The sequence below is a fragment of the Prionailurus viverrinus genome, chromosome E1 (genome assembly GCF_022837055.1).
Source record: "Prionailurus viverrinus isolate Anna chromosome E1, UM_Priviv_1.0, whole genome shotgun sequence".
Lineage (NCBI taxonomy): Eukaryota > Metazoa > Chordata > Mammalia > Carnivora > Felidae > Prionailurus > Prionailurus viverrinus.
Window position 1 is genome coordinate 1967874 of NC_062574.1, and position 12604 is coordinate 1980477.

Sequence of the window (12604 nt, forward strand, 5' to 3'; positions counted from 1 at the left end):
CGCAGGCCGGACCTCTGTCTGAAGCCGACTTCTCCCTGCTGGATGGGGTCAAGCCGAACGTCATCTTAAGACAACAGGGTGTGGCGGCCCCTCTGGTCATGCTGACGCCCCAGCCCGACCGAGACTCTTGCCCACCGTCGCCCAGCGAGTCTTTCACAGACACGGATCTCCTTTAGGGGCTCCGACGCACAGGCCCCGAGGCCCCACTCTCTCTCCTGCTCTGGCTTCAGCCACCGCGCCACGGATGCCCCCGCCCCCACTGTTCCTGCCCTCCGATCCCCGCGTGGCCTGGCTGCTGGCCAAGACCTGGGTCCGCGGCTCCCATCTCCAGCTGTCCCAGCTACAGCCACACCTGCTGCGGGGACCCTTGATGGCCGAGGTGACCTCTGTGGCCACAGTGAGGACCCTGCCGGCCCGCACCCTGCCTGCAAGCTATTTCGGCATCTCTCCTGAGTACGGCACTCAGGAAGCATCTCTGTGGAGTCTGAGCTCGTGGTAGGTGAGGTCAGTAGCGATCTTAGCTTATGTGCACGCACACGCACAGCGTGTTACAGAACCACCACATGCGGGGCCGGGGAAAGCGTTTGACAAAGGCGTTGGGGAAATTTGGAGTGAGGAGGTTGCCAGGGGATGATGAGGGCTGGGGCGTTCCAGCGAGGGATGTCTGCGGGGGGCGGTGGGATACGTCACCCACGGCTGACATTAGGGGCGACCGAGGAGTAGGGTGTGGGTGACCGCACTGTCAGGTGGGAGAAAAGGGAGGTGAGAACAGATGACAGGAAGCTGTGCTGCTCGGTGCACGGAAGAATCAAGCCTCGGCCCTTACGAATCGAGAGGAAGGAGTGAGGTAAGAAAAGGAACAAAGAAGGGACGCCCACTGGGGTGGGAGGGAGACCGAAGGCACGATGTCACGGCAGCCAAGAGGAGAGAGCGTTTCAAGAGGGAGGCGTGATCACCCGTGTTAGATGCTGCTGCGAAGCCAACGAAATGACGGAGGAGCCACCTTCGGGCGGTCAGCACGGAGGCCACGGCCGATGCGCCACGTCCCAGGGCAAGGGCAGGCGGTAGAGGCCGACTCTTGTAAGACGACTCACTGTGGGAGGGAAGTGAGAATCGAGGAAGCTGCTGGAAAGTGGGGGGGGGGGGAGGGGGAGGTCAGGGCTTTCTCTCAGGGTGTCCAGGATTAAGTGTGTGTGTGTGTGTGAGAGAGAGAGAGAGAGAGAGAGAGAGAGGCAGAAGGGGGAGGAGGTAGACAGAGGATGGGGAAAGGGAAGGAGGGAGGGAGAGACGGAGAGGGAGGAGAGGGGGGGGAAGAGGGGGGAAGGGAGGGGAGGGAGGGGGAAAGGAGGGAGGGGGAGGAGAGAAGAGGGAAGGGGAGGGAAGGGGAGGGAAGGGAAGGAGGGGGAGGGAGGGGGGAAGTGGGGGAGAAAAGGAGGGGGAAGGACTGGGGAAGGAAAGGGAGGAGAAGGGCAGGGGAGGGTGAAGAAGAGACAGGGAGAGGGACAGACTGCAGGAGTGACATCCCAGGGGAGGCCGTAGAGAAGGAGAGATTGGCTTCTGGCAGGAGCAGAGACACTTCCCTGGAGCAGAGACAGAGGCAAGAGGTATAGTTCTGTGCGTGGGAAACGTGAACTTCCGTGGCATCCGACGAGGGTTCCCGGAATTCTTAAAAATTACATGAGACCGTGCACACGGGTGGACTTCTAAAACCCCTGACCTCGGGAGGCCTCGGGAAGACGGCCCCGCACCTCGCTTTTCCCCGATCTTGGCCTGACTGGACCCAATCCCCGGGGAGTCTGTGATTTTCAGGGAGGCCCGTCCTGTCCCTTCTTCTCTATCCCCGGCCCTTGAATTCCCTCTCCCCGCGGGGGGTCCTGGGGTCCCTGCTAACGGCCCCGCTTCTCTCTTCCCCAGTCAGCTCCTGATTCCCTTGCGCCACACCACGGACATCAACGGCCTGGCCCGGGAGAGTCTTGTCTCCCCACAGGGGATTTCTGGTCTGGTATGGAGAGCCGCGGGCAAAGAGGGAAGTCCCAAGGGTCGCTGGCTGACCCTGGCCTCCACGAAGGCCTCTCCCTGGTCGGCCTCGCACCTGAGTCGGTCTTCTCCTTCGAGGGCCTGAGCAGGCCCACCGACCCGGAATCTGACCCTGACCTCCCTGCCCTCTGACGCGGCTCACCCTGGTGTGTCCGGGGGGGGGGGGGGGGGTCCTCGGGCGGTGAGCACCGGGAGTGGGGCCACGTGGACGACATTCTCCTGAGGGCCACAGCTTGCCTGACCCCACCGCTCCGCTCCCTCGGCCCTCCTGACGGCCTGGCCTGGCTGACGGCGGGCTCTTCTCTCTGTGGCCGGACGCCCTCGGGCTGTGGGGACTCGTCAGCCGGTGAGGGGGACCCAGAGGTGCGGGCCTGGTGCGGAGAGATCACGGAGACCGGGCTACAGGGAGCCCCGGACCGGGGGTGAGCACAGACCCTCCCTGCCCACCCGCGTGTCAGGAAGCCGCGCCCTCTCACAACCTCATAGCCCACCCCTCCCCACCCCGGCTTCCCTGAGGGTCCCGGGGAACCCCTCCGGGGCTTCCAGAAATCCCAGCGATCCCTCCCGGCGCTCCCGCCCCTTCTGCCTCGCCCTCCTGTACAGCCTTCCCTGCCCTCACGCACTCGGGGCTGCTTCTGGAACCAGACACGTTCCTCTCGGGGGCGTAAACATCTGAGTACACGCCATGCGGGAGCCGTGGACTCCAGGGGCCATGAGCACAGACGGCTCTTCTCTGTGTCTCCAGGTACCTTTCACCGAGGTCTCTCGTGTCCCGCGCTCGAAGCCTCACTTGTCTTTCGTGTCACCCAGGTTTCCCGTCTCCTTAGACTCCCGGGCTCAGCTCTGCCGCTTTGTCACCGTGTGTATCTTCACGTGCACCGGTCAGCGTGCTTCTCTGCCCACCTGGGCCAGGTAACCCGCTGTGGTCAGACCCCAGCGGCTCCTGGGCTGTAGAAGACGGGGGAACGAACGCGTGGCTCCCGTGCTCGCAGCCGGACGGGTATTCCTGGGTCCCTAATGGCCCGCGCACCACGCGGAGGACCCCGCCCGTCTCCAGGGACGTGACAGAGAAGGACACAGTGGTCTCCTTGCTCCACGCCCACCGGGCCCGTAAGCAGAGCACCTTCATAGAGTTCCGTGGCGGATGCCAGCCCGTCACGGTTGGAGGCAGATGCCTGGGTCCCGGGGCGGACCGGCTTGGAGGGGCGGTGCCCTCGTTGGCCGAGGGGCCCCGGGCCGAGCCACCTCCCTCCCCTCCTCTCAGGTGGCCTTAGGGCATCATGAGGAGAAGTATTTCTCAGGCCTGGAGCCCCAGGCGGTGCTGGAGCAGTTCCAGGAGGAACTGGGCCCAGTGTGGAGCCCAAGGCGGGACTTGAACTCACGACCCTGAGATCAAGACCTGAGCTGAGATCAAGAGTCCCATGCTTTTTGTTTTTTTTTTTTAATGTCTACTTTGAGAGAGAGAAAGAGCACCAGCAGGGGAGGGGCAGAGAGAGAGGGAGACACAGAATCCGAAGCAGGCTCCAGGCTCCGAGCTGTCAGCACAGAGCCCGACACGGGGCTCGAACCCACAAACTGTGAGATCATGACCTGAGCCGAAGTCGGACGCTCAACCGACTGAGCCACCCTTCTTTTGTCTTTTAGATGCCACATATGAGTGACTCTTATGGTAAATTTGTCTTTGTCTGTCTGGCTTAATTCATTTAGCACCATACCCTATAGGTCTATCATGTTGCAAATGGCAAGATTATATTCTTTTTTTTATGGCCGAGTGATGGTAATTCTGTTTTAAATTCTTTGTAGAAACCATGCTGTTTCCCACAGCGGCTGCACCATTCGTCATCCCCACTAAAGTGCAGGGTTCTGGCTTCTCCACATCCTCGCCAACACTTGTTTCCTGTTCTCTGGGTGGTAACCATCCCGACGGGTGTGGGGCGGGGTCTCGTTGTAGTTGTGATTTGCATCTCCCTAAGGATGAGTGATGCGAGCACCTTTTCAGGTGTCCGTTGGGCACTCCTAGATCTTCTCTGGAGAAGTGTGTTCAAGTCCTTTGTCCATTTTTGAGTTGGGTCGCTTGCTTTTTGTTGTTTTTGAGTTTTAAGAGTTCTCTCGATATTGTGGATATTAACCACTCATCAGATACGTGATTTACAAATATTTTCTCCCACTTGGTTGCGTTTTTATTCCGTGGATAATGTCTTTTGATGTACAAAATTAAAAAATTTTCTTGATGGATATCAAAAATGTTTCTTCCTTTGTGACCTGCGCCTTTGGAGTCATAGCCAAGAAATGATTGCCCAATCCAATATCACAAAGATTGTGCCCTATGTTTTCTCTTAAGAGTTTTACTAGGGCGTCTGGGTGGCTCAGTCAGTTGAGCATCCGACTTCGGCTCAGGTCATGATCTCGCGGTCTGTGAGTTCGAGCCCCGCGTCGGGCTCTGTGCTGACAGCTTGGAGCCCGGAGCCTGCTTCAGATTCTGTGCCTCCCTCTCTCTCTGCCCCTCCCCTGCTCATGCTCTGTCTGTCAAAAATAAATAAGCATTAAAAAGAAAAAAAGAGTTTTATTGTTTTAGGTCTTACATTTCGGTTTTTGGTCTTTTTTTGGTCTTTTTTTTTTTTTTTTAGAGAGAGAGAGAGTGCTCAAATAGGGGAGAGGGGCAGAGGGAGGGATGGAGAGAGAGAGGGGGAGAGAGAGAGAATCTCAAGCAGGCTCCTTGCTCAGCACGGAGCCCAACATGGGGCTCGATCCCACAACTCTGGGATCATGACCTGACCTGAAATCAAGAGTGGGACGTTCAACCGACCGAGCCACCCAGGCGCCCCAGTTTTTGTTCTATTTTTCAGAAATTTTTTGCATATGGTGCTAGGTAAGTGTCCAAATTCATTTTTTTGTGTGTAGACATCTAGTTTTTGCAGGCAAATTTGTTCAAAAGGCTGTCCTTTCCCCATCGAACGGTCTTGGCACCCTTGTCCAAAACCATCTGAACATGTATGTGAGGGGTTATTTCTGGGGTCTCTATTCTACTTCATTGGTCTCTATGACTGTCCTCCTGCCAGTAACCATACTGTTTTGATTACGTAACTTCGTAGTAACTTTTGAAATCAGATAGTGTGAGTCTTCCCATTTTGTTCCTTTTCAGGATTGTTTTGGCTATTCAGTGTCCCTCTAGAGTCTACATGAAATTTTAGGGTGGATGTTTCTATTTCTGTGAAAAACATTATTTGGGTTTTGATGGGGATTGCACTGAATCATAGATTGCTTTGGGCAGTAGGGACATTTTAACAGTATTAATTTTGCCAATTTCCATTTTTGTGTGTGTCTTTGTCAATTTCTTTCATCAGTGGCTTAGAGTTTTCAGTGTACAGGTCTTCCTTAAGTTTATTCCTAGATATTTTTTTTGATGCAGCATACATTTAAAATTTTTTAGTGTTTGTCTATTTTTTTTTCAACGTTTTTTATTTATTTTTGGGACAGAGAGAGACAGAGCATGAACGGGGGAGGGGCAGAGAGAGAGGGAGACACAGGATCAGAAACAGGCTCCAGGCTCCGAACCATCAGCCCAGAGCCTGACGCGGGGCTCGAACTCCCGGACCGCGAGATCGTGACCTGGCTGAAGTCGGACGCCTAACCGACTGCGCCACCCAGGCGCCCCATAGTGTTTGTCTATTTTTGAGAGAGAGAGAGAGAGAGAGCGAGCGAGCATGAGTGGGGGAGGGGCAGAGAGAGAGGGAGACACAGAATCCGAAGCAGGCTCCAGGCTCCGAGCTGTCAGCACAGAGCCCGACGCGGGGCTCAAACCCACAGACCATGAGATCGTGACCTGAGCTGAAGTTGGTCGCCCAACCGACCAAGCCTTCCGGGCACCCCACTTTGCACCATATATAAAAATTAACTCAGAACGGATCAATACCAAAATATAAAAGCTAAAACTATACAACTTTTACAATAAAATATAGGGGGTAAATTCATGTCACTTGACTTGGCAATGATTTGTTGGATGTGAGACCAAAAGCACAGGATACAAAAGAAAACAATGGGTAAATGAGACTACATCAAGATTTAAAACGTCTGCATCAAACGGCACCACGAAGAGAGGGGAAAGGCGGTCCACACAGAACGGGAGAGAACATTCACAAATTGTACCTCTAATAAGGGGTTAATATCTGGATTATACGAAGAGCTCCTAAAACTCCCCAACAACCAAAGCAAACAACCTGACTTTAAAATGAGTGAAGGGCCTCAGCGGACATTTATTTCTTCCAGAAAGACGTACAGATGGCAACACTCAATGTCACAAATCATTAGGGAGAAGCGAATCAAAATCAAGTGAGCTATCATCTCACACCCATTAAGATGGCTACTATTAATAATACGAGCAAATAAAAAGTGTTGGCAAGGATGGGAGACATTGAGAGCCTTGTGCTCTGCTGGCGGGAATGTCAAATGGTGTAGCCGCTGTGGAAGACAGTATGGTGGTTCCTCAAATTCAAAGTCGGATGAATTCCCACTGGATCCAGCGATCCCTCTTCCGGGCATATGACCCCAAAGACTTGAAAGGGACTCACACGGTTATGTGTCCACTCGTATTCAGAGCAGACTTCTTTCCAACAGCCAAAGGTGAGAGCAATCCGAGTGTCCACTGGGAGAGGGACAGATACGCCAAATGTGATCTCTACACACAACGGAGTACCAGTCAGCCTTAAAAAGGAAGGGAATGCTGACAAATGACACAATGTAGATGAGCCTTGAGGACAAGGTATGCTGAGTGAAGTGAGCCCGTCACAAAGAACAAATGCTGTATGTTTCCGTTTATATGAAGTACCAAGAGTTGTCAAAATCATGGAGGCAGAAAGAGTGGTGGTTGCCAGGGTCCGGGGGGTGGGGGGAGAGTTTCGTTTAACGGGTGCAAAGTTTCAGTTGTAGAAGATGAAAAACGTGCACAGATGGGGGCGCCAGAATGAAACTAATACCACCGAATCATACACTAAAACAGGGCTAAATGGTAACTTTTATGTCACAAACATTTTACCACAATTAGAAACAAAACATCCATTACTTTGTAAAAGAAACTTAAACGGTAATAAATTAGACGCAAGAATACAACACATTAAAATGATGAAGTGGGGAAAAACAATAAAAAAAATTATTGGGGCGCCTGGGTGGCTCAGTCGGCTAAGCGTCTGACTTCTGCTCAGGTCATGATCTCACGGTCTGTGAGTTCGAGCCCTGTGTCAGGCCTTGTGCTGACAGCTCGGAGCCTGGAGCCTGCTTCGGATTCTGTGTCTCCTCCTCTCTGCCTCTCCCCCCGCTGGTGCTCTTTCTATCTCTTTCAAAAATAAATAAATTTTCGGGGCGCCTGGGTGGCTCAATTGGTTGAGCGTCCGACTTCGGCTCGGGTCATGATCTCGCAGTTGACGAGTTCAAGCCCCGCGTTGGGCTCTGTGCTGACAGCTCAGAGGCTGGAGCCTGCTTCCGATTCTGTGTCTCCCTCTCTCTCTCTGCCCCTCCCCTGCTCATGCTCGCTCTCTCTCTCTCTCTCTCTCTCAAAAATAAACATTAAAAAAAACTTTAAAAAAGGAAATTACTTATTAGCTATTATACAGCCATTTAAACCTATTATATCCACGATAGCTCAGAAATAAGATTCCATGAAGCATGATTCAGTATAATTACAACAGATCGCGAGTACATTTTCCTTGATAGAACACTCAGAATTTAGAACTGTGAATCAGGCTTATGTTGACTAACTTTAAAGGATGATTTTGGGGGGGTATTTACTTGAAAAACATAAGTAATGGGGAAACCCATTGAAACCCAAGACCGTGTGGCACGTGCCGGCCTCCGACCAGCGTATTTTATGACTGCAAGTTGGGTGGCGCGGGGATACGCGTTGGATGTTCTCATATTAGTCTTCTAGGAATTGGTTGATCATAGGAGAGGAACTCAAAACAGGCCAGATTTTGGAGGGGCTTGAAGAAGCAGGTGGAGGTGTGCAGACAAGTACCTCCTCTGCTCCCTGAGCCCCGGGGGCTCCACACGGACAACGGAGAATGGCCTGAGGTCAGCGGCCTTCAACAGGGGCCTCTCCGGGCAGCCCAGGCAAAACAGAAAAGGTCAAAGCATCACAGGGTCTGACGACCACGATCGCTCAGAAAATCCTTGGGATTTAAGGATCAACAGGTCATAGAGAAGCTTTAGGGGACCTTTCCTGGAGTCCTAAGGACAGAAACCAGCACCCACAAGGACAAAGAGAGGACGATGCTGTTTTACTGCCACCGGAAAACGGAGCAGAGACACTTCTTGGAGAGCACTGGTGGGCCTTGAATCCTATCACCAGAGACGCAATCTCTCCACACCGCCAACCGCCGGCAAAGAGATTATGGCAAAGAATTGACCCGTCAACGGTCACTCAAGGTCTCTGCCCTTACTTTGTGCTGTTCAGACGCGAATGGTCAGAAGAACAGTATCCCGCATAAAATAAAATAGGAAGAATGCTTAGTTTCCGGTAACAACCGAAGTGAATGGAGAACGAGGGAGCATCGTGAGAGGGGACAGAGAAGAGAGAGAGAGAGAGAGGCTGAAGCAACATGGCTCCTGTGTGTGTGTGTGTTTGAGGATGGTGGTTAATGGGAATAAAGGCAACAGAGCGAAATTCCTGGTGTCGGGAAGTCACAAAACGTTTAACAATATGAATGTCCTGCAGCAGGTGTGACAATCTTGGTTGTGTTGAGGGATGACAATCTCCCCTCCATCACGCCAACTGATGGGGGATCTCTGTTGTGTGACTGAGTGACACTATTCTGGGAGGGGTGACTTCGAAGTTTGGGTCATTGGGACAGAACGGGGACCAGAACCAGCAGACAAATAACGAATAAGGTTGAGAACTCAGTGGGTGGAAGGTCCTAGAACGAGGTCTGATGAAAAGAATGCAGCTAGAGCTCGGAGCTACAGGCAGAGACCCGCACCGGGCAGCCTGTGCCCCTGCTCAGCCTCAACTGGGCTCCGTTCTCATCTGTCCCTTCACCGTCCTTGTCCAGGAAGGAGGGACATGTGAGAAAGCGCGGTGCTGCCCTTCCGGCTCGGCTCTGGGGCATGATGGCTGGGTCCCCGAGAGCAGAGTGCATCTAGCATCAGGGGCCAGGAAGAGGGGCGGGGTGAACGGAGGAACCGTGACAGGTGAATCTCAATAACCCTGCACGACATCTTCTATTTTCCTCCTTCGCGGCCTCCTGCCTCCTGTCAGAGAGGACTAGTCTCCCTGTCCTCCCAGAATGTTCTCCCACATGTTCTCCCAGTGTTCTCACATCTTCTCACCCCCACTGTGCTGTCCCTTCATCTTGTCTGGCATCCTTCCTTCCTTCCTTCCTTCCTTTCTATTCTTTCTTTTCTTTCTCTTTCCTTTTTCTTTCTTTTCTTTCTCTTTTCTTTCTTTTCCTTCTTTCTTTCTTTTCTTTCCTTCTTTTTCTTTCTTTTCTTTTTTCTCTTTCTTTCTTTCTTTCTTTCTTTCTTTCTTTCTTTCTAGTTGCAGGGACTTTTCTGTGTATGTTTGTCTCTATCACAGATTCTATGTTCTCAAATTCAATACAAAATATTTATAGTGAAAAGCAACAGTCCCGCACAACTCCAACCTTGAAATCTAAATATTCGTCACCCATATCTTGAAAGTGGTTAAGCCTCTTTGGGTCTGTATGTCTCCTCTTCCTTTACTTATTTAGTTTTTGCAATTTATTTGTTGATGAAAGCACGTCGTCTCCCAGTATGGATGCTGGTTATCACCCTGTGGTGGTGTTGAACCTACTTCTTTGTCCTGTAGATTTCCTATCAATTAGCAGTTACATCTAAAGGTTATATGAAAATTCTAACAATTTTCGTTAATTTGAAAATGACATCAGAGGTGGTGCAAAATATTTCCATTGGGAAACATTCATGCGGATGGCATGTAACCTTCAGCAATCTCACTTCTTGTGAATTTAGCTTCACAGATAATCCTTACCCTAACCATAACCCTAGACCTCACCCTAACTCTGACCCCTAACCTTAGCTGAAGTCTTGGGTTTTATTCATCGGAGAGGTCTCTGAACTGCAATATACCAGACACATTCCCTCACCCTAACCACACTAATCCTAACCCTAACCACAAATCGCTGACCTCTAATCATAATCCTAACCCTAACCCTAACCCCAAGAGAAGTCAGGGGTTTTATTATCCGGAGAGGACTTTAAACTGCAAAATACTAGGCACATACCCTAACACTTATCCTGAACCTAACTCCAACACTAAGCCTGACCCTAAATCCTAACCCCTAATACCTAAGTTTAACCCTAAGCCTATCCCTAAGACTAAAACCAACCCTGACCCTATGAGGAGGTCTCTACACTGCAAAACACCAGGTACATACACTAACCTTAACCGTAACCCCAACCACAGATCTGAAGAAGGTGACTTTCTGAACACATGATAAGAGCAGATGAGAAGCAGCCTAATTATCCAGGAGAAGACCCCAAACATTTAAGAATTGGTAGTGTTTCTGAAACTGGGTTTGAAGATAGACATAAAAAGATTGTTTCCTCTTATGGTTCCTTACCATGAGGAAACAATTTTTTAAATAATAAAAAATGGGCAGAAGACATGAACAGACATTTCTCCAAAGACACAAAATGACAACAGACACATGAAAAGACGCTCAACATCACTCATCATCAGGAAGATACAAATCAAAACCATAATGATATCATCTCACCCTTGTCAGAATGGCTAAAATCAAAAATACAAGGGTGCCTGGGTGGCTCACTTGGTTAAGCGTCTGACTTCAGCCCAGGTCACCATCTCACAGTTCATGAGTTTGAGCCCCACATCGGGCTCTGTGCTGACAGCTCGGAGCCTGGAGCCTGTTTCGGCTTGTGTGTCTCCTTCTCTCTCTGCCCCTCCCCCACTCGTGCTCTGTCTCTCTTTCAAAAATACATAAACATTAAAAAGTTAAAAAAAACACAAGAGACAAGCATTGGTGAGGATGTGCTCAGTTGGTGGGAATGCAAACAAGTGCAGCGACTGTGGAAAGCAGGTATGGAGGTTCCTCAAACAATTAAAAATAGAACTACCCTACGACCCAGCAATTCCACCTCCAGGTATTTACCCAAAATATACAAAAACACTAATTCACAAAGACAGATACACTCCTATGTTTATTGCAACATTATTTACAATAGCCAAATAATGGAAGCAGCCCAAGCATCTATTAATAAATGAATAAAGAAGATGTGGTATGTATACACACACACACACACACACACACACAAGAATATTATTTAGCCATAAAAAGAATGAAATCTTGCCATTTGCAACAACATGGATGGATCTAGAGAATATAATTCTAAGTTAAATAAGCCAGTCAGAGAAAGGCAAGCACCATAATATTTCACTCATATGTGGAATCGAAGAAACAAAACAAAGGGAAAAAAAGGCAATCCAAAAAAAAACCAAACCACTCTTTAAAAAAAAATGTTATTTGTTTTTGAAAGAGCACAAGCAGGCAAGAGGCAAAGAGAAGGGGACAGAGGATCCGAAGCAGGCTCTGTGCTGACAGCAGAGAGCCCGATGTCGGGCTTCGAGTCATGAACCATGAGATCACGACCTGAGCTGAAGTTGGACGCTCAACCGACCGAGCCCCCCCCCCCCCCCCCCGGTGCCCCACCAGACTCTTAACTACAGAGAACAAACTTATGGCTACAGAGGGGAGGTGGGTGGGGGAGGGTGAAACAGGGAAGGGGATTAAAAGTACTCATCTCGTGATGAGCACTGGGTGATGTATGCACCTGTGGGATCCTGTATTGTACACTTGAAGCTGATACAACAGTACGTGCTAACTATACTGGCTTTAAAACTAAACGAACGAATGATTGAAAATAGAAAGAGAGAAAAAGGATCTATTGGCATAGTCACGAAAGCCCCAAATCCCCTCCTTGACTCGGCTGGGTAGGTGGCTGCCGTGTCTATTCCCACACCAGCAGAAGTCTGGGGTTTGATTCCCTGGAGGGGTCTCTGAACTGCCAAATACCAGGCACATAACTTGACTCTAACTCTGACATTAACGATGACCCCTAATCCTTAACCCTAATCTCAGATGAAACCCTATCAGTAACCCTAATCCTCTGGAGAGTTCTCTGAACTGCAAAATACCAGGAATGTTCCCTGAACCTAACCCAAACCCTAATCCTAGATCAGAGAATGGAGTTTCCTCAACACATGATAAGAAAAACTGAGAAGCAGCCTACTTATCCTGGATAAGAGCCCCAAACATTTATAAATTGGTAGTATTTCTGAATACTGGTAGTAATTGAATGTGAAGGTAGAGAGAAAACCAGAAGGACCAATTGAATATATATTTAAAGAGTATTTAGAGCCCTGAAAACACCCCAGAAATCATCCTGAAGACTGACAGAACAAACTCTACAACTAAAAGGAGAGAAGAGGCCACATTGAAGAAGTTAGAAGGTTGGAGATGTATTTAGGGGCAGAAAGGGATTGTGAGTGCTGTGTGGGGGTGGAAGCCGTGGTCGCAGAGAA

The 12604-nt window shown here is 50.3% G+C and overlaps 1 long non-coding RNA gene across 2 annotated transcripts in view; it reads right to left on the reverse strand.

Moving 5' to 3' along the window:
• Nucleotides 1–1406: 1406 nt before the first annotated feature.
• The window catches only part of LOC125151266 (uncharacterized), an 86394-nt gene continuing 75196 nt past the window's right edge, over nucleotides 1407–12604 (reverse strand). The window contains exons 4-5 of one of the 2 annotated variants that reach the window (XR_007146705.1): nucleotides 2787–2985; nucleotides 1407–2408 (exon numbers count right to left, since the gene is read on the reverse strand). This is a non-coding gene — a long non-coding RNA (uncharacterized LOC125151266). Of the gene's footprint in view, nucleotides 2409–2660; nucleotides 2986–12604 lie in introns of both variants that reach the window. The other variant, XR_007146704.1, reaches the window with a different exon arrangement.